Here is a 27,029-nt window from a genome sequence, read left to right as displayed (position 1 = left end):
ATTTTATGTAACATCTACGAAAGAATTCTAAGACACAACATTTCAAGCTATATTTAAGATTAAAGATAATGTTGTGTCCTGATTCTATTAGATATGCCAAATTAGCTAATATTATGTTTTAGTATGAATGAATCTTTAAAAATAGAATCATTGAGTTTTATGAAAATTCTGTTGCACTGGGCTACTTGTCTTCCTGAGTACCAATCCCCTGTTCCCTGTGTTTATCCGACGTGCTATGTCTGCAGCACAGACACTCAGGAGTAACGTTAGAGGTAAATGAACACTTGCAGTTACTTCTATTTTGTGGCCAGTGTACTTGATGTATCCTTCTATCTCCATACTTAAGAAGAAACAAGCTTGTGACTATTTAGGCTGTATGAAATATTTTCTTTCAGGAAAGAAAGTGCTCATGAAATTACTTTATTTTTAACAGCCAACAGTGAATTTTAAGTGCTGGAAGATTAATTCTCATTCTACGTTCAATGTGGAAAAGGTTTAACGGGTTGGCTGTGGATCCAACATCAAAATATAACTTTCTCTTTGTTTTGTTATTGTAATAGAAAAAGCCAACTTTTTTTTTCAATTTCCATTTTTATATCAGTAGTGAAGGGCAGTCAGCAGAGAACTATGGCTGGGAACTGCCACAGAACTTAGCGATAGAGTTCCTGATTACTGCTAGAGGGGTACTTATGCAACTCTGGACATGACTGCTCTGGGCATGACAGGTAATGGATAGAAAAAGAGCCTAGGTGTCCATCAACAGATAAAAAGTGTGGTGAGCCTGCACAGTGGGATCTTATTCAACCCCAATAGGAAACTGAAATCACGACACTCGAAGGAAAGTGGATATAGATGAGGTGCTAATTAGAATAAGACATATTAGGAAAATAGTTAAGTCATCTTTTAAAATTACACTTATCCCTTTTTTGTTTTGTAGATGACTGTTTGTTTTCTAATGAAAAGAAAAAAAAGAAAAAAGAAAGAAAGGAAGAAAGAAAGGAAGGAAGGAGGAAAAAGGAGTATGAACTTCAGCGGGTGAAGAGGCTGAGGAGGGAAACCATAATCCGAATATATTATATGAAAAAATTATTTTCAATAAAATGTAAAAATAAAAATAAAATAAACTGCATTTATTGATCTTAGGGTGTGGATAAGTGTCTGTGCACCTGTTCCTTCTACTGAACTGCTGTGTGGTCATAGGACAACCAGCAGGAGTTGATTTTGTCCTTGCATCCTGTGGGTCGGGATGGAACCCAGGTCATCAGCTTGAATGCAGATGCTCTCATCGACTGAGCAATCTCTCAGCACAAATATTACATTTTCTTTCACATTCAAATCCTAGGCCCTAATCGTGAGTGGAGATTGTGAAATTAGAAAGACAACCATAAAGGAGGATTATGAGATATTAAGGAGGAAGAAAAGGAGAAGGTCATAAACAGGAGAAAGACAGAGCTAGCTGGGGTAATTGTACCATGAGGGTGAACTGGGGATCTGGGAGGCCGGGAGACCAGTGGAATACGGGAGAGTCAGGGAGGGAAAGAGCTGGCGAGGATGCAGAAGAACAAAGTGTATTTTTAAATGCCATAATAGGAACCATTACTTTTTATAATGTATAGAACTTACAGGCTAACTCATAAAAGCCAAGGCAGTATAACGTACTCAAAGTTGAACTTGAAAAGCCTGACCTTCCTTAGCCATGGACTGGGTCAAATGAAGAGAGCTGCTGTATGTGAAGTTGTGGTCTGATCTCCAGGAAGCCTGGATAACAAAATAAATAAAACCGGAGTCCAAATACTCCATAGCTACAGTGATTTGATCATTAAATAATTAGAAAAAATTAATCAAAATGGTAGCATTAAAAATTCACACAGTTTATTATTTTTATGTTTTTACCTGGATATACATTTCCCTTCTATACAATGTTTAGTGCATATGATTTCTATTGGTCAATAATCTTTCAACTGTGTAGTTTATATCTATATCTATATCTATGTAGCTATTTTATCCATCTATCTATAGATAAATAGATATTAGATTCTAGAGGATGATAAGCTAATGGCTAGTGTCAACTTTGGCACTTGATAGTTCCTAGAACCTTGAAGACTTTTTTAATATACCTTCCCTGGCGGTCTTCTTCATCCTAGTGTGAGAGTCAAATTGACCATTTTGACTCTTTTATTCATGAATGCTGTTTTCCGTAGTAAGCATCACTTGTGCTAAGGCTCACTTGATCCAGTCAGTAAATCTTCAGGAACCTTGTGATTCATTTGGCTTCCTTTACTCTTCCCTACCAGTTTTGTTTCACAAAGCAAAGATTCTGGCATTGTTTGCATGACAAGTCCCCTAGGGGACCTAGGAAAGTCAATGTCACTCTATTTACAGAAGTGTTTCCATATACCGGATTAAGGAAAGTCCAGTTAAGCATAATTGTTAGGTGTATCTTATTTTATTTTGGAAACCAGTAACTCATGAAATGTGCAAAACGCTGATGGTGTTATAACCGGGTTGTGCATATGATTTCTTTGATAATAGTTCTTCTTATCTTTTGAAGAAAACATATAATGCCCGTGGTTTCCTTTTTTTTTTTTCCTACTTCACCAGTGATTTAAAATAGCAACCCTGAATCATTCATTAGCTTCATAAGACATAATGCAGAAACAGTTATCTGTGTCCTGCAGGCGACGAGGAGTGCAGAATAATCAAGCAGGTTGGAGGCACGTGATCCTGCCTAATTTTACCACTAATCCCTTTTCATAACCTCCTGAATAATTTCCCTTCATTCCTGGCTTTAATTGCTCGCAGCCCTTATTCCTCTCAGCCTCAAAAGACATGCAAGGCAGTTTGGAGAGCATGAAACTCCAATTTCTCATTTCCTCTTATATACATTAAAATTCGTTTCCCTATAATATCACAACAAGGGACGAGAGGTAAAAGATGGATTATACACTAAACACCGCATTCTCAGAAAATGAATTATTATCTAAACATAAAATTTGTAAGCACAGTTGTACACATCTTGCCTTTGTTGGTGAGATAATAATGACCTTGAACACAGATCTACACAAGGACAAACCAAAAGTGAAGTTAAAAAAAAATGAGGTTACACAGGCTATTATGCTGTAATACATCCATTTAAAAAATAAATTGAGGTTCCAAAATTGAAAACGAGCCTTTGACAGCCTTCCTCTCCATATAAATATATAAACTAGGTGCATTTAACGTATCAGTGCTGACACAAGGGAGCCAAAAGTCAACTTGGAGTGAATATACCCACATTGTTTTAAGTTTCTGTAATGAAAATTTGTCATTAAAACTGCGATTTCACTAAGGGCATTGTGTCCACAAAAAAGTATTTCTAGATGTTGCAAATGGCTTCCTTATGGCTTGTTCAATTCCAGCGTCTTCATTGTGAGTGGGTTTTGGTTCGTGTCATCTGGAATAAACTCAATATGGCCACGCACCACCTCTTTTATTCTTTCCATCGCCACCACATCACCATTTTCCCCGTGACTCTGTTCTCTACATCAAAACCTGAATTAGATATTAAGTGTGAGTTGAACACGAACTCATACAGCATGTCTTTTTCTTGAGAAAACTGTGTTATCTTAATATCTTTCCACCTTAATGTCTTTGAGGATACAAAGGGCGGGCAGTCTCTCACTATAAACTTTTTGCATCATGCATCCATTCTCCATTCACTCGCCAAATATACAGACCAGCACACATTCTGTGATATTTGCTAAAGTGTACATTTAAATAGTGGAAGATACACTCTATAAACGAAATGGTTCTGGTCAACATGTTCTTTTAAAATAACTCGTCTTTTATTAAACAATTCAAGCTAAAATTCATCTTTAATATTTTATCAATAAGCATTTCATTTTCACAGTGAATGCATATACATATATGTGCATATATACGTACATATATGTGTGTGTTACAGTAAAATGAAATAGGACAAAATTATCCAAGAGGCAATATACTCTGAATTTAGCTGTGCATCAACCAAACTCTGAACATCCATCCTGGAGCTCTCTCAGTGGTCAGCGGTTAAAAGCATTTACTTTTGCTAAAGACCTAGGTTTGTATCTCGGCTCCCACCTAATTACAGTTTTGGGACATCTGAAGCCTTCTTCTGACCACTACAAGTGGCAAGCACATATGTGGGACACAAGCATACATGCAATTGAGAGACTCACACAACTAAACCAAAATAGAGAAACCTTAAAGAATTAAAAATCTAAATAGTCTTGTAACTGTACACTATTTCTTTGTAATAACATCACAAGCGTTAGGAATATTTTGATTATAATATATGCCCATAGGCCATTTTGAATACACAGATCAGCAAATCATGCTTATGAATTTTTAAGTGAAATTTAGAATATGTACATTGTACTTTAAGTTAAATTTATGTGTCATCTCTATAATTTCTATTTCCCCACCAACTATGGAAAGGACATGTGAATATATATGTATATTGTCCCCCTTCTTACTCAAGAAAGTAGCACTTGCTACATTCTTGTTTTCTAATCTGAGGGTCTAATTTTTATTTTTATATAAGGTCTTGTCAGGCAGCCAATATGTTACTCGAATTCCCAACAGTCCTCTTGTATCTCAGTTTCCCAAGTGCTGAGATTGCATCTGTGGACTTCCACCTGAAACTGACGTTGATCATTCTACAATATGCCCTTAGCTTCCTCAGCAAATGGCCTTTGTGTACAGACAACACAAATGCTCAAACTCATGGTCAAATGTATAAGCTCTCATGAAGTGCTACTCTCTAAATCATTGCATCCTTTTCTAAAACAAATCACTTATCAATGAAATATTAACCATCACCCCACTGTCAAATGTTTCATATCCTGGCCTCTCAGATCTTTAATGCTTTTAAAATTAATTAAAAACACAAATATAAATAATTCTCTTTTGTAAAGGTATCTTCTGAATTTGTTTAATTACTCATTTAATTAAAAGAATCGGTTGTAGGAAATGTGATATTTATTGCACTAGTCCAAAATGGTAAACACACAAGTTTCTTAATAAAATGTATTTGAAATGCAGTGAGAAAGAACACATATTGGTGAACAGTCAAGAGGCATAAAGATAATTTTTTGCATTTTGATGCTTTTAGCATGAAAAATGCATATATCTCCTTTTCCTCCAATTTTAAAAATTATTTTTTTTATTTTTGAAATTACAATTATAACATTTCCCCTCTTCTTCTTCCTTCTAAACACCTCCACATAGTCCTTCTTGCTCTCTTCCAAATTCATAGCTTCTACTTATCATTATTTGTTTTTGCACACATATATTTACATACATGTACATGCATATGTATATTACTAAATATAAAAATCACCCTACTCAGCCTATATACTATTACTTGTATGTAAAGGGGCTATCGATTTTAATAATTATGGTAAATTAATAGGACTAATCTGAAAGAATGTAAGATTTTTATTGCAGTTATTTGTGGGTTAAACCAATTCTATACTCTACAATCTAAGGTCTGGCATTGGTATTTTAGAAATGGCACATGTTTCTAAGAAACTAACATTTTTTCTTCTATTTGAATAATCTTTGGCTCCTGTGTAAGTATGCATTTTTATAATGTAGGTTCAATAGTCTGTACCTAAAGCTGGAGAGACTTGCCTCTTTTAATAAGTATAAACAGACTACTCTAAAATGAGATTGTGGGTGCCTTTGAATTCCAGGCTGTACCTTCGGAATGTGGGGATTTGATTCTTCTCTTTTAAACTAAATACTTCTGATTTAGAAGTGACTTTTATTGTCACTGGGCCCTTCTTGTCGGATTGAATGGTACTGAATTTACAGTCAGTTTGCATTAATTTACATCAGATATTCTATAATAAATATTTATAAATCTCTCTTTTCAGCATTTATTCAACCTTCTCAGTGTGCTTATGTTGGAGATGAGAGAAACAATGGCTCCTTCACTTTCTCAGAGGCGCATTTGAGCAATAAGTTTAAAGTTTATCATTTTACACATAATAATAACAACACATATGATCTTATTCATTTCTTAATCATTGGGCTCTCAGCCATACTGATGCTCTCAGGCACACTTTGGCGAAATTAACGTCAATCACAACCTGCTTTCAAGGCTCCAGGGTAGATTTCCCCCCAAATTGATAATTAGCAGACATGGAAAGAGGATGTGTCTGAGTTTCCAGGAGAGGACACAGTAAGTATATTAGGATTAAAACCAAGTGAATAGATTCTAATTAGAAAATAACCAGCTAGAATAAAGACTAGAGCAAAAAGAAAGCAATCATTTAAAAAAATCTCTTTCATAGTAATAGTTCATCAATTTAATTGTCACTATATGAAAAAACATTTCTTCAACATCAGACACTGTACAGTGCATAAAGCAATATTCTTTTGTCACCAAACTTTGGACTACTCTACTCTTATTTCTCTTCATTCATATTTACTTAGTTTGCAAATGTTTCAATTGAAGGTCCTACTCAAAGCGCTTTTAGTGCCTGATTTTTAATCCCTTTCAAATCCTTAAGACAGCTTCACCGAGAGAAGTAAATTATACTTCCGTGCTGTAATGTAAATCCAGTGTCACAAAAAAAAAAACAAAAACAAAAACAAAAAAAAACAAAAAAAACAAACAAACAAAAAAACCTCCTGTTCTGACCCTACCATTTAGTCAATTAGAGTGTATTTAGAAATTGCTAGATGTTAGGCAGTTTACAAAAGCGGTGAGGACAGAAAGACAGAAACACTTACTGTTCTGTAGAAATCAGGCATGCGCTCACTGATCCTAACTGACAGTCGCAGTAATCACATAGCAGCTATTCACGGGTGCAGTAAATGCTCCTGAGCTGACAGTGGGAACAAGCTTATGTGTGACCTGAAACTTGTAGCTGGCCACAGACATTGGGGGTAAGGTAAAGAAGGTTATGTCAGCTGCAATGGTTTAAGATATTTTGTTTATTATTTAACACAATTTCCTATGAGGGGTCTCCACAGGGTAAAAATCTGTCTCCAACTAGACTGCCCTCATTTCAGGTATTGACTATAAACTCAGAAGCCGCCAGAACATCTGTACCTCAGATTACCCTGTTACAAATGTGTAGCTCTCTACACATCACTCAAGTATCACAATTCACTAGAATGAGCCTCAGAACTCAGAAAGTGCTATGTTAGCGATTACAGTCCCGTTCTATCAAAATACAATATAAAACCAGCAAAAGCAAAAGAAGTAGTGTGGTGAGGCCTGAGTGGGATCACTCGGTGCCTCAGGAGACCAGCCCACTGCTTCCCGGCACACTGATGCTGCATGGAGTCTTCGGAAGCGGAGATGATCCGGGGCTTACGTTTTTTCAGCACGCGTGGTCTACCTGAAGGTCAAACTGAGAGCATAGGGTTAAGGTTCCAAAGTTGTAATTACATACTCACGACCAACGTCATCATGCTTGTATAAATTCTCTAGATACCTGTGGAGAGAATCTCTGTGAACTTTGTAAAATATCACCCGTCGATGAAAAGCAGATGGCCTAATAGAAAAGGCAGCAAATAGAAGTTGAGAGCTCCAGTAGGGCGATTGGGACTCTGGGAGTTAGGCGAGGGGGATTCACCACCAGGACTCTGAGGAAATAGATTATAAAACTGAGGGTAGGGGGTAGGTAACCAGTTGTGTGGCAGGTATAGAAATGTATAAATAGGATAGTAAGGTAAGAGCTAGTCAGAAAATAAGCCCGAGTTTGTGGCCTAGGCATTTATTCATATATTCTGAGACTCGGTTGGAAATGTTCGAGGTTACAGATAACTGTCATTAATTCCCTCTTTGCATAAGTTCAAGGTTGGTCTGAAAAATGTGCTCTGAATGTTGGACACAGTAATGTCAATCCTAGAAAAACTGAGGTTTTTTTTATCATCCTAGAAATGAATAATAAATGGGTATATCTATTTTTTACATTTATTATATATTCAAACATTAATATACACAGAGAGGACAGGGAGAGGGAGAAGGGGCTGTGTTTTTGCTTTTTTGGGGGGGGGTTCTTTTTTTCGGAGCTGGGGACCGAACCCAGGGCCTTGCGCTTCCTAGGCAAGCGCCCTACCACTGAGCTAAATCCCCAACCCCGTGTTTTTGCTTTTTTTATTTTTAAATTCCTTTCAGGAATCAAATGTTACTTCATTTTGTTTTTATTCTGAAGGAAAAGACATTTCTATGTTTCCATTTAAAAGATTAGTTTGAAATTTTCACACATGCTTGTAATGAGTTTTAATCAAATGCACTCCGATTTCTTTCCCCCAGTCCCTTACCCTCTACCACATTCCTTCCTCAACTCCATGTAATGCTCAGTTTAGTTTTGTTTTAAAGCCATTGTGTTTACTTGGTCCTGTTTGAGTATTTAAGAGCATGGGGCCATCTACTGGAACATTTATGTCCGTTTCCTAAGAATTGTGCAACATTTCATAAGCTTATAAGACAATGTAATATATATGCTATGTGTTTCACAATTAATTATAATGACCAATTCACATCAACCAGTGAATTAAAGAAATTTTGGAAGAGTGTACCAAAAATGTGTTGATTGTAAAAGTACTTTTATTTCAGTAGATATAATTGTCATCTCCAAGGCTTACTCATGAATAAGCTCACCCCTTTTAGCTCTTTCTGAACCCTGGTTAGGTGGTTCAACTCAGCAATTCTGGCCCCAAATCATTTCTGAGCCAATCGATTCAACCTGACTTCTGTCAGTTTCTCAATGAATTGTTCTCCTTGACCACAAACTGACACTGGCTTAAGGCCCACTAAGAATCTAAGTGGAAGTAAGAACCCAAAACTAGTGAGATCATAGTCTTTAGATAAGAATCTACTACTGCTCTTTGAATAGATCAGTATACAATCATTTTTATCTTTCCTTAATACATTCTAAATCTGTATTCCCATCTGTGTAGTGTAGTACCACTCATCATGAAAGAAACCTTATTTTACATAGCAAATAGAGACCATCGAAGAAAATCCTAACTAGATACAAGGTAGGAATCAACAGATCAGAGGGACCCATCCCTAATGGCTTTATCTATAGCATAGCTTCAGAAGCTGTGCAGGAAGCATCAGAAGAGTGGCAAACATGATGAAAACAGCGAGAGTACTAGGGAAATCTGCTGTGAAATAGTCTTTCCCAGAAATGGCTGCATAAATCAGACCAGAACAATGGCAATATCAACGGACATGTTAATGTCAAAAGGGAAATTTCTTGGATTCTACTCCTAAAGAACTATATGCAAGTAATGAATGGTGGGAGAAGAGGAATTAGACTTTCCCAGGGATGGTCCTTTTATAGGTTGTCCAATGCAAAGGATCAACCTTGAAACCATATGCACCCGATAACAAAAATGAACTCAGCAGTAACTAAATATACATGTGGTGTGTGAGTGTGTGTGTGTGTGTGTGTGTGTGTGTGTATAACAAAAACAGTCAAGGAAAACAATTTGGAATGGAGGGCATGGGATGGGTTTTTGAGAAAGTATCTGGGATGATCTAGAGATAGGAGTAGTCTAGATGAAGGGGCAGTGATATAATACTGCTTTAATTAAAAACGAACATAAAAAATGATCAAATATGTATAGTCAGATAGCCAGAGTTAGCAGAGTGACTATGTGCAGGGGGGATAGATGGGGTTAACAGGTTGAATGGGAAATAACATTTTTATGAAAATAATGAGGGATATAATAAATAGAAAAATAAAAATCTTTATTTGTAGAAAAAATGTATTGAAGAAATGAGGAAAAATCCAAAGTAATACAACCATACAAAAGTAGAAATTGCTAACAATCATATGACATGCTCTATAAATCATGCTAGCTCAATCTTTTTCTAATATTATAAAATAAAAATTTCACTTAAAAGAACTTATGATATGGAAATTTTTTTAAAAATGTTTATTAGATGCATTTCTTTACTTAACATTTCAAACATTATTCCCCTTCTCGGTTTCCTGTCCATAAGCCCCCATTCCCTCTCAAACCCCTCCCCTATACGGTGTTCCCCCTATACATCCCTCTTATTGCCCACACCCCCATATTCCCTTGCACTGGGGTCGAACCTTGGCAGGACCAAGGGTTTCCTCTTGCACTGGTGCCCAACAAGGCTACTCTCTGCTACATATGCAGTTGGAGCCCTGGGTCAGTCCATGTATAGTCTTTTGATAGTGGTTTAGTCCCTGGAAGCTCTGGTTGGTCTGCATTGTTGTTTTTATGGGGATGCAATCTCCTTCAGCTTATCAATACTTCCTCTAATTCCCCCCACGGGAGACCTATTAACAGTTTGGTGGTTTGCTGCTAGCATTGACCTCTATTTTGGACATATTCTGGATGTGTCTCTCAGGAGAGATCTATATTCAGTCCTTTTCAGCATGCATCTTTTAGCTTCATCAATCTTACCTAGTTTTGGTGGCTGTATATATATGGGCCACATGTGGGGCAGGCTCAGAATGGCCATTCCTTGAGTCACTGCTCTAAACTTGCTTCCATATCCCCTCCTATGAATATTTTTCCCCTTTAAGAAGGAGTGGGTCATCCTTCTTGAGCTTCTTGTGGTCTGTGGATTGCATCTTGGGTAGTTCGAGCTTTTGGGCCAGTGTCCATTTATCAAGGAATGCATACCAAGTGTGTTTTTCTGTGACCTCACTCAGGATGATAGTTTCTAGTTCATTCCATTTGCCTATGAATTTCATGAAGTCATTGTTATTGATAGCTGAGTAGTACTCCACTGTGTAGATGTACCACATTTTCTCTATCCATTCCTCTGTTGAAGGACATCTGGGTTCTTTCCAGCTTCTGGCTATTATAAGTAAGGCTCCTATGAACATAGTGGAGCATGTGTCTTTGTTGTATGTTGGAGCATCTTTTGGGTATATGCCCAGGAGAGGTATAGCTGGGTCCTCAGGTAGTGGAATGTCCAATTTTCTGAGGAACCTCCAGACTGATTTCCAGAGTGGTTGTACCAGTTTGCAATCCCATCAACAGTGAAGGAGTGTTCCTCTTTCTCCACATCCTCGCCAGCATCTGCTGTCACCTGAGTTATTTACCTTAGCCATTCTGATAGATGTGAGGTGGGATCTCAGGGTTGTTTTGATTTGCATTTCCCTGATGACTAAGGATGTTGAACATTTCTTTATTTGCTTCTCAGCCATTTGATAATCCTCAGCTGAGAATGTTTTGTTTAATCCATTTTTAATAGGGTTATTTGTCTCTCTGGAGTCTAACTTCTTGAGTTCTTTGTATATTTTGCATATTAGCCCTCTATCAGATGGAGGATTGGTAAAGATCCTTTCCCAATCTGTTGGTTGCCGTTTTGTCCTAACCACAGTGTCTTTTGCCTTACAGAAACTTTGCAGTTTTATGAGGTCCCATTTGTCGATTCTTGATCTTAGAGCATGAGCCATTTGTGTTTCGTTCAGGAAAATTTCCCCAGTCTCCATGTGTTCAAGACTCTTTCCCACTCTTTCCTGTATTAATTTGAGTGTGTCTGGTTTGATGTGGAGGTCCTTGATCCACTTGGACTTAAGCTTTGTACAGGGTGATAAGCATGGATCGATCTGCATTCTTCTGCATGCTGACCTCCAGTTGAACCAGCACCATTTGCTGAAAATGCTATCATTTTTCCATTGGATGGTTTTAGTTCCTTTGTCAAAGATCAAGTGACCATAGGTGTGTGGGTTCATCTCTGGGTCTTCAATTCTATTACACAGATCTATCTGCCAGTCTCTGTAGCAATGCCATACAGTTTTTATGATTATTCCTCTGTAATACTGCTTGAAGTTGGGGACGGTGATTCCCCACAAGTTCTTTTATTGTTGAGTATTGTTTTTGCTCTCCTGGGTTATTTTTTTATTCCAAATGAATTTGCAAAATATGCTTTCTAGCTCTATAAAGAATTGAGTAGGAATTCTGATGGGGATTGAACTGAATCTGTAGATTGCTTTTGGCAAAATGGCCATCTTTACTATATTAATCCTGCCAATCCATGAGCATGAAAGATCTTTTCATCTTCTGAGATCTCCCTCAATTTCTTTCTTCAGAGACTTGAAGTTCTTGTCATACAGATTTGTCCCTTGCTTGGTTAAAGTCACACCAAGATACTTTATATTCTTTGGGACTATTGTGGAGGGTGTCATTCCCTTAATTTCTTTCTCAGTCACTTTATCCTTTGAATAGTGGAAGGCTACTGATTTTTTTTAAATTAATTTTGCTGAAATTGTTTATTAGGTTAAGTAGTTCTCTGGTGGAACTTTTGGGGTCACTTAAGTACACTATCATAACATCTGCAAATAGTGATATTTTGATTTCTTCCCTTCCAATTTGTATCCCTTTGGTGTCCTTTTGCTGTCTTAGTGCTCTGGCTAGGACTTCGAGTACTATATTGAATAAGTAGAGAGAGAGTGGGCAGCCTTATCTAGTCCCTAATTTTAGTGGGATTGCTTCAAATTTCTCTCCATTTCCTTTTATGTTAGCCACTGGTTTGCTGTTTATTGCTTTTATTATGTTTAGATATGAGTCTTGAATTCCTGATCTTTCCAGGAGTTTTATTATGAAGTGGTGTTGAATTTTGTCAAATGCTTTCTCAGCATCTAATGAAATGACCATCATTGAGTTTGTTTATATAGTGGATTGCATTGATGGATTTTGGTATATTAAACCATCCCTGCATCCCTGGGATGAAGCCTACTTGATCATGATGGATGATAGTTTTGATGTGTTCTTGGATTCAGTCTGCAAGAATTTTATTGAGTATTTTTGCTCCAATATTCATAAGGGAAATTGGTCTGAAGTTCTCTTTCTTTGTTGGGTCTTTCTGTGGTTTAGGTATAAGAGTAATTGTGGCTTCATAGAAGGAATTTGGTAGTGCTCTGTCTGTTTCAATTTTGTGGAATAGTTTGGATAGTATTGGAATGAGGTCTTCTATGAAGGTCTGATAAAATTCTGCACTGAACCCATATGGACCTGGGCTCTTTTTGTTTGGGAGACTTTTAATAACTGCTTCCATTTCTTTAGGAGTTATGGGGTTGTTTGGGAATGTTGTACCTTCATTTTCATTAAATTCTCAGAAGTCTTTAATTTCTTTCTTTATTTCTTCCTTTACCAAGTTGTCGTTGAGTAGAGCATTGTTCAACTTCCATGTATATGTGGGCTTTCTGTCATTATTGTTGTTATTGAAGACCAATCTTAGTGCGTGGCGATCTGATAGGATGCATGGGATTATTTCTATCTTCCTGTATCTGTTGAGGCCTGTTTTGTGACTGATTATATGGTCAATTTTGGAGAAGGTTCCATGAAGTGCTGAGAAGGTATATCCTTTTGTTTTAGGATGGAATGTTCTGTAAATATCTATTAAAACCATTTGGTTCTTAACTTCTGTTAGTTTCTCTATGTCTCTGTTTAATTTCTGTTTCCATGATCTGTCCATTGATGAGAGTGGGGTGTTGAAATCTCCTACTATTACTGTGTGAGGTGCAATGTGTGCTATGAGCTTTAGTAAGGTTACTTTTATGAATGTAGGTGCCCTTGCATTTGGAGCATAGATATTTAGGATTGAGAGTTTGAGAGTTCATCTTGGTCCTTTTTTGTTTTTGTTTTTGTTTTTTTTTTGTTGTTGTTTTGTTTTGTTTTTTTGTTTTTTTGTTTTTTTTGATGATTATGAAATGTCCTTCCTTATCTTTTAAAATGATTTTTGGTTGAAAGTCAGCTTTATTTGATATTAGAATGGCAACTCCAGCTTGTTTCTTTGGGCCATTTGCTTGGAAAGTTGTCTTCCAGCAATTTACTCTGAGGTAGTATCTGTCTTTGTTTCTGAGGTGTGTTTCCTGCATGCAGCAATATGCTGGGTCCTCTTTATGTATCCATTCTGTTAGTCTATGTCTTTTTATTGGGGAATTGAGTCTGTTGATTTTGAGAGATATTAAGGAATTAAGGAATTGTCGCTTTCTGTTACTTTCGTTGTTAGAGGTGGAATTATGTTTGTTTCTCTTTTGGTTTCATTGCAAGGAAATTCTATTCTTGCTTTCTGTACAGTGTAGTTTCTCTCTCATTGTGTTGGAGTTTTCCATCTATTATCCTTTGTAGGGCTTGATTTGTAGAAAGACATTGCATAAATTTGGTTTTGTCATGGAATATCTTGGTTTCTCTACCTGTGTTAGTTGAAAGTTTTCCTGGATACAGTAACTTGGGCTGGCATTTGTATTCTCTTAGTGTCTGTATGACATCCGTCCAGGATCTTCTGGCTTTCATAGTCTCTGGTGAGAAGTCTGGTTTAATTCTTATAAGTCTGCCTTTATATGTCACTTGACCTTTTTCCCTTACTGCTTTTAATATTCTTTTTTTGTTTTGTGCATTTCATGTTTTAACTATTATGTGACAGGAGGAGTTTCTCTTTTGGTCCAATCTATTTGGAGTTCTTGTATGTTTATGGGCATCTCTTTCTTTAGGTTAGGGAAGTTTGCTTCTATAATTTTGTTGAAGATATTTACTGGCTCTTTAAGTTGGGAGTCTTCACTTTCTTCTATACCTATTATCCTTAGGTTTGATCTTCTCATTGTGTCCTGGATTTCCTGTATGTTTTAGGCTAGGAGTTTTTTGTATTTTATATTATCTTTGACAGTTGTGTTGATGTTTTCTATGGTATCTTCTGCCCCTGAGATTCTCTCTTCTATCTCTTGTATTCTGTTGGTGATCCTTGTATCTATGGCTCCTTATCTCTTCCTTTGGTTTTCTATATCCATTTGTCTCCCTTTGTGTTTTCATTATTGTATCTATGTCGCGCGCCCAATGTCCCACCAGCAAGAACAACGCGCGGCAACAGGATTCTTCTGAGAACAAGCCTTTACTGTGTTACAGCTCTCTTGAACAGGGACCCGGCGTGGCAAAGTCGCTCGCCTTATATACACAACAGTATGCTAATTATCTCTCAGGGATTGGTGGGGCATGGATCACCCCACTATCACCCCACTACTTATCCTCCAGGGATTGGCGGAGAATGAATCACCCCATTAGCATGGTACCGCCCCTCATTAGCATATTAACGGTCAACTGACACCTGGTGCAAAAACCGCACATGTGCAGTACTGTTGTTCACCACTGGAGGGCGCCCTACATCTCATTATCATATGGCCTCCCTAGCAAGGGGACAAGCCTGCACATGCGCAGTAAGTTGTCAACATCCAGACAAGGCTGGATGTCGGCGACATCTTTGTTTCGCCGTGCCGCTCTCCACATATCTATTTCCATCTTCAATTCGTTCACCTATTTGGTCTTGTTTTCTTGTAATTCTTTCAGAGAATTTTGTGTTTCCTCTATAAGGACTTGTTTACTTGTGTTTTCCTGCATTTCTTAAGGGAGTTCTTTATGTCTTTCTTAAAGTCCTCCATTATTATCAAAAAATGTGATTCTAAATCTAAATCTTGCTTTTCTGGTGTGTTTGGATATCCAGTATTTTCTTTGGTGGGAGAACTGGGCTCTGATGATACTAAGTAGTCTTGGTGTCTGTTGCTTAGGTTCCTGCACTTCCCTCTAGCCATTGGGTTGTCTCTGGTGTTTTCTTGTCTTGCTGTTTCTGAGAGTGACTTGACCCTGCTGTAGGCCTCTGTGTCAGCACTCCTGTAGAACTGTTTTCCTGTTTTCTTTTAGCCTTTCCTGAGAACAGGTGCTCTGATTTCAAGTATATCGGCACTCCTGGAGACTGTCTTCCAGCTGTAGGCATGGGCAGGAATCAAAGGGTCCTGTCCCTGATTGCTTGTGTAGGTCTTTGCACCCAACGGGCACAGTTGGCACTATGTGACTCCTTCTTGGGTCTGGACTGTGGGCAGAGTGTATTCTCCTCTTACTTCTCAAGAGTACCCACACTTCTGTGGGTCCAACTCTCTCTCCCATGGGATTTGGGTGCAGGGAGCTGTTTGGCTGGGTCACTTCGGTCCTGGGCGCAGACCAGAACTGCGGATACTGGTGGCTCTCTGTTCCTATATCCCTGTGTCTGAGGTGCGTAGAGGTGGCAGTCTGTCCTGCAGTCTCAGGATGTCTGCACTCCTGTGTTGGCCACTCTCTTCCCCAAGAGATTTGGGTGCAGGGATGGAAATTTTTAATTAAGATTTGAAATTTGACATTTGCAAGTGATTTTTCAGAAATTTTAACTGAAAATAGATTTATAATTGCATAATAGCCATTATGGAGATTATTGCTAAAATAAGATCTTACTGTTAAGTATATAATGAAATCATGTCTTATCTGGTAAGTTATACTGTAGAAGTTGAAACAAGAACAGGTGAAAGGGAAATGTGGAAGCCACACAAAGGAATGTGGACAGAAAATAATAATTTCCTGCTATGTTTTATTATTTAAATTTTATTCTTTCATTTTCAATCTGATTTCCACTTGGGTACTGAATTAATTAATGTTATATACATATAGATTAATATAACTCAAATAAACCTTCATTTTCCACATGCCTAAGTGATATTTACTTAAATATATGCAGTGAATGGTAAACACAAATGTGTAAATATCCTCAATCTATTTTTATCTTATTTAACCTACACATGCAGAGCACATCCTTCCAAAAGCAGAATTAAAAAATACTGTAATGAACTACAGAAATGATGCCTGAAAGTATAGTCTTAGGCTAAGTGTGTGATTTGGTGATGGTACAAGGCTCTTGGAGGAGGTAGCTACATGTGGGTTAGGGTGGGTTTCATTTATACCGGAGATCCCTGGGACTGCTCACCTGAGCCCGCTCCTCTCAAAGCCTGCTGTTGACAAGCACGTTTCCACCAGCTGTACCCAACACTACAATGCATTTTAAAAACTCTATTTGCATCTAAGACAATAATATCTTATCTTTCTGGAAAAGATACTGTATATATTACTCAACAGTTTTATAGAACTTTTATTCATTTTCTGTTTTGAGAATTTGATACATATATTTAACTCATTCCATTTACTCTCAACCCTTGCATCTTTGATCTCCCTCACAGCCCTGCCAAGCCCGCTCTCTCTTTTTGTGAGTTCCCTTATCAAATAAGTGCCTTTGTCTTTTGACATGTGACCGACTATGGTTTGCCATGTGAATCAGTGTTACCATGAGTTTAGAATGATCCAATGGAGCTGGTAGCTTTATCTGTAAATACAAAAGTGAAGACAATGACTAGTCCTCTTCTACAGTGTACCTGAAGTTAATAGTCCAGCAAGATGGTGTGATGTTATATGAGGTGCCCTGCCTTTTTCTGTCTATACCAGTTTGATAGTATGGCAAGTCTTGTACATTCCAAGCTTCCAATGGTAATTGTTTTAAGATGGGGATTGCAGTGTCCTTTCTAGAAAATGATCCTTCTAACAATTCCCCATCCCTTTTTTTTTTCTTTCCACGTGCACTGTTCTTTGATGTTCCCTGGACCTTAGAAGAAGTTTCAGCAATTTCTATTTGCATTTTAAAATTTGTGGGATTGGGGATTTAGCTCAGTGGTAGAACGCTTGCCTAGCAAGCGCAAGGCCCTGGGTTCGGTCCCCAGCTCCGAAAAAAAAAAAAAAAAAGAAAAGAAAAGAAAAAAAATTGTGTGCTATATAGATCTGGTTTTCAGTTGTGATTTATAAAATTAAAATCGTTTCCCACCATTTTACAGTTACGTGACATTATGCTGACCTGCTCTATTTTTCTTCCAAAACTTTTTATCCTTTATTTACTGACTGGAATAGAACACAGGATTTCCCATGTGCTTTTAGAAAAATAAGGTGAGGTATGAAGACAGAGGGATAACCAAGTATGGGTTAAGAGAAACCTACCAGCCAACAAAAGATATCTCTAAAAGTTAGAGGCATGAATAGTGCAAAGCACAGAGGAGGTACCAGCATTATGTGGGCTTCAAAGTGCATCTGGTATGCAGAGACACAAAGCACACAAAAATTAATCATTCCAGCTAGGTAAGAGATTGAGTATCTCATACATCAACTTGTTCAAATTTTGCAAGCCTGTAAGTAGCACTTTTAAGTAGAGCAATTAATTTTTTCTTCATTAACTTTAATTGTGCTTAGAAGCCTAGAGATCTTGAAGCAGTTTCTAAACTACGAGCCTGCTTACTAAGTGGCTTTCCCCAGGTTCCTCACAAATCACAGTGACAATAAAAGCATTCAGTGTGGCCCTCATTAAGAAGATAAATAAAGGAACCATATAAATGCAGATGAGGTGTGTTGTTTAAGGTTTCAATTAAGAGTAGAAACAGCGAATCACAATAGGCGAATAATTACTGAATTCACAGTTTCCTACAATTCTTAACATATGTTGTCTTATAATGAGGTCTACTTAAGTATATTCACTTTCACAAAATAGTCTATGAAAGGAAATGTTTAAGTGGTGGCCAACAAGTGTTCATGGGAAAAAGCTCATTAATAGCAAAACCTTTTCAGGGCGAGAGCATCCTGTGAGCCACTTCATTCGAGGACTTGCTAGCTTATCTGTTTCTCAGGACCAAGGAGATTCTGAGAATTGATGCATTTAAAATTATTAATATGATTGCACTATTTTTCTTTTCTGAGATCTCTTGTTTGACACTGAATGTGAGAAGGAAATACTAAGAATTATAGTTTTCTTACACTTGACATTATTTTTCTATTTTTAATTTTTATTGGTTAATTAATTTATTTATTTACATTTCAAATATTATCCCCCTTCTTGGTTTCCAATCTGCAAAATCCCATCCATCCCAGCTAAACCCGTTTCTATGAGGGTGCTTCTCCACCTGCCCACCCACACCTACCTTACCACCCCTACTCTAGTGCACGGAGCCTACACAGGACCAAGGGACTCCCTTCTCATTGATGCCAGACAAGGCCATCCTCTGCTACATAGGAGGCTGGAGCCATGGGTCCCTCCAAGTGTATTCTTTGGTTGTGGATTAGTCCTTGGGAGCTCTGGAGGTCTGGTGGTTGATATTGTTGTTTTTCCTATAGGGTTACAAACCCTTCAGCTCCTTCAGTCCTTTCCCTAACTCCTCCATTGGGGTTCCCTTACTCAGTCAGATGGTTGGCTGCAAGCATTCACATCTATATTGGTAAGGCTCTGGCAGAGTCTCTCAGAAGACAGCTATATCAGGCTCCTGTCAGCAAGCACTTCTTGGTATTAGCAACAGTGCTGGGTTTGGTGTCTGCATACAGGATGAATCCCCATGTGTGGCAGTCTCTGGATGGCCTTTCCTTCAGTCTCTGCTCCACTCTTTGTCCCTGTATTTACTTTAGACAGGAGCAATTCTGGGTTAATATTTTTGAGATGGGTGGGTGGCCCCTTTCCTCAACTGGGGGAAGTGCCTAACCTCTGAATATGGTCTCTATAGATTCTCTTTCCCCTTTGTTGTGTATTTCATCTAAAGCCTTCCCATTTGAGGCCTGGGAGTCTCTTGCTTTCCTGGCATCTGGGACTTTCTGGTGGCCACCCCCAGTCCCCTATCCCCACCACTGCTCAATTTCCTGACCCTCTATACACCCCTCCATCTCCTCCCACACCTGATTCTGTCCCGGATTTCTTACCCTCCTCTCTTCTTCTCAGTCCCTCCCACCCTCTACCTCCTGTGATTATTTTGTTCCTCTGTCTAAGTAGGACTAAAGCATTCACACTTTGGTCTTCCTTCTACTTGAGCTTCATGTGGTCTGTGAGTTGTATTGCGGGTATTATGGGCTTTTTTCCTAATATCTACTTATCTGTATTTTTCTAGCAATTAAATTTCATGTCAGTAGATATCTGCCATTCTATGAAATTGGAGTAACTTGGAAATAATGGCATTCTCTCTGGGGATATCAAAATATACTTAATTTACTACACGGTCCTGAAGCTTTTCACATTTAGCTATTTGCATGTGAAGTAACACACTATTCTTCAAATACGAAGATATTTACACAAACATATGGAGTATTCTCAGGCACTCTCATATAAGCAAGCATAGATGTATGTGCAAGTACAAACACACCACACACACACACACACACACACACACACATGCACGTATATATAAATGTACATGGGTAGGTAATAGTATTAGGTAATAGTATTTATAATTTTTTTTACTTTTACTCATATCCTCATGAGAAAGTTAAAATAAATAAAATAAATGTAGATGGATAATGTTGTACATAATTCACCATTCTAATATCACTGTATCTTTTCAAAAAACAACTTATTCATGGGTATCTTCCACTGGCTTAACTGATGTTTGTATGATAAGTGAATCAATTGGTGTGTTGGAGAATTTTTATGTATGTTAGCTCAAACACCACATTGCACAATGGTGGACACACAGACAAGCCCATACTTTCTTCGGTTTGATGGGTGACTGATGATGGTTGGAATGCCAAACTAAGAACCATTATCTCTAAATTATGTTCTCTCATTTTATCTCAATAATTCCCTGGAGGTCTGGGCCTGGCCAAGTGCAAACTCTGCTCTCTATGGTTATCTGCTAATAGGTTTATAGCATTGTAGAATTAACATTGGTTTTATAACTATGTGTGTTTTACATGAATGTTCCAAGGTATGGCTGTGGCTCTGGGTCTTATAAGAAACAGACAGGGGGTGTTTTATATGTTCCCTAATCTTATTTGTAAGGCGGGCAGAAGAGGACCCCTAGAATGCTGTAATTACCAGAAACAACAGACATTCGTGCTGGCTGAGAAGTCTGAGGTTGACTGTCTGATGTTTTCCTAGTGATTCTGACCTACAGCATGTTTTACCATGTTACTAACCATGGTGTCCCGTAAAACTCTTTATTTCCTACTGGAGACCATCTGGCCTGGGTTTGAGCGCCACATCAGTTCTTGATGTCAGACCATTCTTTTTTTCTCTCTTAAATTATTATTACTTATTAAAGATTTAATTTAGAGCAAGAGAAATACACAGAAGTTTAGCTGTATAAAAGAGTAGATAAATGAGTGAGACTACACATTATGTCTACACATGTTTCTTAATATACGCATATTTGAGTGATTATACACATATCCAAACTAATCATACTAAATACAGGATTAATAAAAGTTTTTGGCTCTTTAAACTATGTGTTTAGGGATACTGGCAAAACAAAGTTTTCCTTTTGATTTTGTTTAAAAAAAAGAATTTAGGCAGAAACTAAAAGAGGCTCTAGGAAAATTTTATTAGCATTTAAGAGAAAAACAACAGAACAATTAGACTGTAAATCTAGGCAGCTTCCAGGAAAGGAGAAATGGAGAGTGGAGAATGGTGTTATTCACAGTGACAGTCAGCAAACAGCCCTATGGCAAAAAGAGTGCTTCCGAGAAAAAGTGCTAAAGCCCAGGGACCCAGCGAAAGCCTCCCGAGACTGTAGCCAATATCCACAAGAAAAAGAAATAGATAAAGAACATTTATTATTAAAAATAAAATGTTATGGGGCTGGGGATTTAGCTCAGTGGTAGAGTGCTTACCTAGGAAGCGCAAGGCCCTGGGTTCGGTCCCCAGCTCCGAAAAAAAGAACCAAAAAAAAAATGTTATATGACTTTTCTGAGTAACATTGAAAACGGGTGAAGTACAAGGTGGAGAGTCTTCCAGCCATGTGTAAGTGGCTGTTCTGAGGAGGGGCGTCTGGGACTGGAAAGTACATTAACCTGCCAAGGAGAAAACTGGTTCCATTTGTGCCTTAAAATGCCACGTCTCCACCTAGATCTAGAAATGGAACTTAGAATATAGCTAAAAGTGATAGGATGAAAATACCTACATAATTCAATCAAGGAATGTACTCAAAATACTAACAACAGCTTATTCATGCAAGGGGTGGAGAATATAGTAGTTGTCCAGTTTTTGAATGTAACTAGATACCTATGGATCCATAGAATAATACACACACACACACACACACACACACACACACACACACACACACACACCACACACACACCACACAAACAGAGTAGGGAGAAAGCCAACTCCAGATATTTACCTCAGTAAATCCAAGATAAAATATATTTTGTAATAGCAGAATATGAAAGCAAAATGGATGGCCATCTTAACATGATATTTTGAACTTTATTAATAAATTAAATAAACATAATCATAGTGTCAACATACCCAACATTATCTATATATAGCAATACCAATTTATTTATATGTTGTGTATATTTATTTGTAAGTATGTTATGATAATATCATACAGCCTGCTTTTCTCATACTAATGTGGAATAAAATATCAAAATTTAAATGAAAAATTATTGAATGGATGAAAATAGGACCTAGGGATGGGAATGAAACAGCGGTGTCTGTGTTTATTAAATAATAATATTTACATTTCTTTGACTTTAAGTTTGTATCCTGAAAATTAAAAGAAAGGGAGACTTTCTAAATACAGTAAGTAGTGTCATGTACTAGATGGAAAACTTTACATTGGAAAATTTGCAGTCTATTTTTGCAGATACAGCTATAATTATTAATATAAATACAGATGTAGATGGATAGAAAAGATCTCAAGGAACAGTGAAAAAATGTTTATTTGTGTTTCCTTTATGTTTGGGTTGCTTCAATATGACTGTGCTTATAGCAAAATTTAGTCCAAGGCAGTTTAAAAATAAAACTTGAGGAAGTTTTACATGTGTGATCTAGGTAAAGAAATATTCAAATCTCATTCAAGCGTGCATGACAGAGCTCTGGGAATGACGTATCCTGGACATCCACAAATCAAGGTCAGCCATGATTCCAGGACATGCACCAGTCAAGCTAACTTGGTTTTATACTGGTGTTAGTTGCAGACAGCAGACTCTAACAGGACGCGTTTGCACCTCTTCCCTCCAGCTCTGACTCACGGAACACCTTATACACATGCTATATAGGTGGGACTGCCATTTCTCAGAGTCCAAAATAGAATAGTTTCATTAGAACGATGATGGGTAAAAACCTTTGAAAGAAATTCTACTTGAAATAATATACGGAGAATTTTATTAGATTGTCCATAGATAATTTTAACAACGATGTTAAAATTCTTTCCCATCATGAAGGAAAACAGGAAGTACGTTGTGTTAATATTCATTGAGGTGACAGTCCTGAAGCCACTCTGCATTGTGAAAACAGACCTGCTTTTTTAGTTCCCATTCTAGTCAATGAAGCCACAGTTTTATTCATTCTTAACTGAACAATTGGAAAGCTAAGCCTTTTCAGATCTGTATGGGATGAACTATGGTGTGTGTAAAAATAGTTCTTCATGGGCACAATATTCTTGTTGAATGTAGAAGGCTTTGATATGATTTGTGACACAAATGTTTGCCATGCAATCTCAGGTTTTCCAGCTGAATCTGGCTCTAACCCAACTTCTACATCTTACATTGTAGACTTTCTCCCCTCCCCCCAAATATTGCTTTTAAGACATTATTATTGTGTCAAATTAATGAAATGAGAGATTTTTCTGTCCTTCTAAAAACTCTAATGGCTGATGATGTCTTCAACTTAGAGATCATGCTGGTGTCCTCTTTCTCTATATTCTCCGTGTTAGCTTGTGGATTCCTGTTTTTTATTTTTAATCATCTCTGAGTCTTCTTTTCTCTAGCATAGATGAATCTGATTGAAGATCAAACATGCTTTACACATCCACATACTAGAGATATTTTCTTAGGGTGATGCATTTAATATAAAATACCTCCACCAAATAGTGTTTATAGACTATTATTTTGTTCTTCCAGTTTTGACATACATAGTAACCTTTGAAAAGACACAGTGCTTTTTCAACACAAAACCAAAAGGAGGCTTGTCATCAAGTCAGCTGTGAAGTTTAGGCTTGAGAAATTGTTTTCAACTGCAATTAAACATCAAAATATAGCTCAATGAGTTCATCTTTGAATATAAATGTTATATGTAAATGGAGATGTTAATACAATTATATTGTAAACGTAAGATGTTCAAAAATTTTCCTGTAAATAAATAAGACTTTGCAAAGATCAATTATATAATTGGTTTCTATAAAGCAGTGATTCTCAACCTTCCGAATTCATAGACACTTTCATATCTTTCCTCATGTTGTGCTGGAACCAACCATGAAATTATTTCATTGCTACTTCATAACTGAAAATTTGCCACTGTTATAAATCATAATGTAAATATAGGATTGCAGCTTTTTTGATATCAAACCCCCAAAGGTGTCCCAACCCAGGAACATGTGGCCAAAAGAAGAGTACCTTGAGGATAGACTAATGGAGCAAATTCAGCACAAGCAGAAGGACTATTCGTAAGCTGGAAAATAACCAGTCTAGTGTAAAAAAGTAGTTTAGGGGTAATTGCCCAGTAATTGTGCTAAAGCTGATTTAATAAGTTGATATTATTGAGGGATGGCCAGATCATAACAAGAACTAATAGAGTTATTAAATATCAAACAAGAAACCACAGTTCCATGAAGTACTAGGAAGATGGCTCAGTGAGTAAGAACCATCTTCTGCATATATGTGAGGGCCTGAGTTTGAATTAATAGAAAACACATAGGAAAGCCATGAACACCAGCAACCACAGTGATTGATCCCTGGGAGTGCTGGCTGCCTTCCTATCTTCAGAGTCACTAAGGTGATAGAGCAAGACAATGGATATCCTCCTCCACCCACTCGTTCACTCCCGCCTCACTGCTCCACTATCCCCCTTCTCTGGGCATCAAGCCTACACAGGACCAAGGGCCTCCCCTTCCATTATTGTCAGATAAGGCTATCCTCTACAACATATGTAGCTGGTGACATGGATCCACCCATGTATACTCTTTGGTTGGTGGTTTAGTCCCTGGGAGTTCTGGGAGGTCCGGTTAGTTGACATTGTTGTTCTTTCTATGGGGTTGCAATCCCCTTCAGCTCCTTCAGTACTTCCCCTAACTCTTTCATGGGGGCCCTTTGCTCAGTCCAATGGTTGTCTGTATCTCTGTGTGTTTCTTTCCCCTGTAATTAAGTGGAGCATGGTTTTCCCTGACCCCAGTGAAATGCAGCAGGTCAGGTGCAGGTCCTCAGAGCAGCCACCGCGGTTAATTTATGCTCACACGCTTTGCCTGCTGTCAAACTCTCTCTCTCTCTCTCTCTCTCTCTCTCTCTCTCTCTCTCTCTCTCTCTCTGTCTGTCTGTCTGTCTGTCTTCTAGGTGTCTGCTGTTTGCTGATTGTAGAAGATTGGTATTTATAATTTTATATTTCTATCAGGCACCTGACAAGAAAACTTGTGGAAAATTTAAATAGGTATTCAAGTTAGGTGCTGTGATTATTGTAGAATGATGGTAAAAATAAATAAATAATAATAATAATAATAATAACAACAACAACATCTGTGGTCTTTCTGTCATTCTTGTGGGGACTAAACCCAGACTTTCCAGCACCCACTGCGTATAAGGCACTTTTACATGTTTTCTCCAAATGCTTATCCCCTCTCCCCCAATGTACTTTCCCATGGTACTTTTTTTGTTCTCTTGTACTTCTGCTGCTCTGAGATGTGTGTAGTGTTCACACTTGCTATCCCGACACCTAACCATTTAGGATAGTAGCTTTACCACATATTAGAGAGTAGCCATGTCTACCCAGAGCCTGATTCTATCAAAGACTTCACCCATCTGAAGAAAAGAAAGGTCCTGGTTAAAGAGAGAAAGAGTCTTGTAGCCATTTAAAATAACCCACACTACACAGGTTTCCTCTGGCATCCTGTTTCAATGGAGTGAAGCCCATATATGTGAGGGAAGTGGAAGGACTGCTAATTAAAAGTCTCCTTTTAAAAACGCTTTCTGATGACATCATTTTTCCTGATTCAAAGCACAAAGTGACTCTCATGGGTTATAGTTAGATCCAGCCTCATGTGACTGCTAGTGAGCACATCCATCAGAAAGCAGATCTGGGCGCTCTCCTCTTCTCAGGCCTTCAGTTTGCTGAGATGTTAACCTTTTGGTCCACAGGGATAACAGCATCCATTATAAGTCTTCAGTGATAAAATGTGGAAGAAGATTCTTTTGACATGCTAAAGAAAGTGGTAAGCATGTGGGCTGGTGATATTTTCTAAAGAAAAATGTTATCAACAAAGTAATTTTGTAAATGGAAATATCTCAGTTATATAATCACCAAAATGTAAACAGACAAAAAAAACCAAAATAAAAACAAAGGAAAAAAAAAGGTACAAGCAATATTTTTATACTAGTATAATTAATTTAATTTGGTCATGGTAGAGGGATCAATATCGTCTATCTGAAACTTGTATTTATAATCTGTCACCAAGCAGTGATATTAGCAAGCATGGGGATGTAGGCAGCTCCAAGGTCTTGTTTACAGAAACTTTAGTCCAGGGGACACTCTATGTTTCAGAACTCAGAAAGCAGTCAATAGTTTATATGTAGCTAGGCCATGAGTATTGAGCAAAGGAGCTTTAAAATACCAGGAAGCCTTTAGGCAGCTATTAGACTACATCCCCAAGGTAGAAGCCTTGGTCTCTGGTTCTGCTGTGAGAAAAGCAGGCCCTCTTTTTAAGGTGCACTGCTAGTACCACGCCTGCTCCTTACCAGCGTCTATACATAAAGACCAGGGTAAGGTATTTCTCTCTCCTGCGTCTAAGTTGGAAGTTAGAATTTGCAAGTGAAGATTATTTGCACCTATCTCTTGCAGTTGTCAGATTGCAAAGTAAATAGGGTGGAAGGCTGGCGTTAAAGGCTGAGAAGTGTTTATTTGGGAAATTTGTGCATTTATAAACGTCCTGGAACACTGGAGAATTTACGAATGTAAGTGCCTGCCCTGGACGGATCAATGCTGATAAATTACTTAACAACAGTTTTTCTCTCTGACAAAAAAGTGGCCTAGTGAAGGGTTGAGGAGAGACTCAATCTTGACGAATCAGGAAAAAAGAGTTGGAAAATTCATTCAACAATACCTATACTGTCCACAGTAAACAACAAAATCATAACCTGAGGAGGGTCTATCCATATGAATCTGAATCTCATCTCCATGCATGTCTGAAGGCTGCCTTGTGCTGCCTATCTCATGTATTCTTTTTTTTTTAAATTTAATATTTGCATCTACA

The sequence above is a fragment of the Rattus norvegicus genome, chromosome 2 (genome assembly GCF_021556685.1).
Source record: "Rattus norvegicus strain SHRSP/BbbUtx chromosome 2, alternate assembly SHRSP_T2T, whole genome shotgun sequence".
NCBI classification, from domain to species: Eukaryota; Metazoa; Chordata; class Mammalia; order Rodentia; family Muridae; genus Rattus; species Rattus norvegicus.
Note: the sequence above shows the minus strand (reverse complement) of the source record.